We start from the raw sequence: 1,976 nt of genomic DNA, 5'->3' as shown, positions 1-1,976 counted from the left end.
TACAACCTAGAATCACAAAGGCCATTAGGGGGAACATTCCAGTTAGATAAGATCATTTAAGAAGTGCACTTAAAAGTAAGGGCTTCCAAATCCAACAAACAGAATGGGATATCCATTTTAATTATTACACAGAAGCCTCCAAAAGCCTTCAAAATTCCAAAATAGCATCATTGAAAAATTTATTGTAAAAGGCTAATGAAAAATTAGAAAAATTAAAGATATAAGAAGTACCTAAAACACAAGACTACAAGATTGATATAGCCCCTACTGCTCCCCTCTATCCTCCTTTATTTGAGTATTCATTCTAGTAATCCTTTGTCAGAATTGCCTTTCCACTCTGAAGAGACTATTAAAAAGTTACCTTTTAAAATAAAACCACCCGAGGCTGCAGGCAATCCTCCTCAGATATCTTTGGTCAAAGGCCAAATTTAGGAACAAAAAAATTTCTTAAACCCAGGGAGAAGCCTCAAAAGATTTTGTAAATAGATTACCTCCTGAAATTAGTGGATAGATAAAAAGGCAGAAAACAAGATGGGAGGCCAGCAGTCTGATTGAACTCGTGACCATAGCTGATATTCAAAGCTTGATAGGAATTTCTTTAGGCCTTCTCCCATAAGCTAAAATAAAACTATATGCCCAGAGGGAAAGAAGCAAAGCGGAGATAATGCAGTTGGAGGGCAGATCAGCCCCTTCACATCATTTAGGTGGCAACCCAATTCTTCGAGGAATTGGAAACAACTGTCCTTGTCTTGCAAATCTCTACAAAAACAGAAATGAGGCTCTGGAAGCAATTCAAATCCCACCTATCTTTACCAATCCCTAAATCTCACCTACTCATCTCAAAATGCTAGTAAATATTGGGACAGTGGAAACAGAATTGTCTTGCACTTAAGAAAAAGAGGGAAATTTTTAAGCAGTAATTACTCTAGACCTCTGATGATAGGCAAATATGCCCAAAAATCTCCATCTTGGAGAAAACTTGAACACTTTCTGTGTGCCTTTGTGATGTACATTTTCTACCCCCATCTTCTCTAGGACCTAAGAGTCATTCTTTGAAATGCAAACTTCAGGGAGATATTTCTCTTCAGAAGGAAAAAAAAGAGGAGATATTTGGAAATTGGGCCAATGAAAAATCTCAAATGTCCTCTCCACAAATATTAGTAAAAGTTAAAAAAAAGCTTCAGCCATCTGAGCAGATAAACTTAACTTATTCTAACAGCTAAAACAAAATTTGAATCCAACTTTTTTTTTAATAAAATAGTGAATTTTATATTGTTATACTTGACTCATAGTTAAAATTTTAAAATGAAAGTTATAAGATTTCTCTTTGTGTCTGTATGTTTATATATGTTTATGTATATGGTATTTTTCTACCTCTGGATGGTATTGTCAAAATTATTTTGTAAAAGAGCTCTATTTAATTGGCTTAAAAAGAAACAAGCACTTATATGAATTGAAGAAATATAACAAAAACTAACCCAAATGCTTTTCAAGTTCATGTGACCTAGGATTAATCTTTAGTAAATAAAAGCTACTTGAAGTTTGTTGGTTTGATTAAAACAGGCATGTCTTCGGTTATTAGCATTAAATATAATGCCGATAAACAACTTTTATTCTTCCTGGGTTTATTAGTCAAATAAGTTTATGCTATCTCTGTTGCAAAATTTGTCAGCAAGAAAAATAGTTGTGGATGATGAGTCACTTTGTCTAATGTCTCATGAAGTTTTTTTGTGAGTAGTCTAAACCTAATTGTTGGGAACAAATGATTTAGATAGATGTAAGTGGGATGAGAATTTTTAGGTGCAGTAATTATATTTTATGGTATGTGTACTTAAAATAGCTTCCAAAATCTTTTGGTAACTTGAAACTTTAGAGTTTTGCTAAGTTAAATTAAATGATGGGAATTCATTGAATATCTAGATCATTTCCAAATAAGGTAAAATACTGAAACATTAATTATTGAAGATAGGTTTGTC

Source organism: Equus przewalskii, chromosome X, assembly GCF_037783145.1.
Source record: "Equus przewalskii isolate Varuska chromosome X, EquPr2, whole genome shotgun sequence".
NCBI lineage: Eukaryota > Metazoa > Chordata > Mammalia > Perissodactyla > Equidae > Equus > Equus przewalskii.
Note: the sequence above shows the minus strand (reverse complement) of the source record.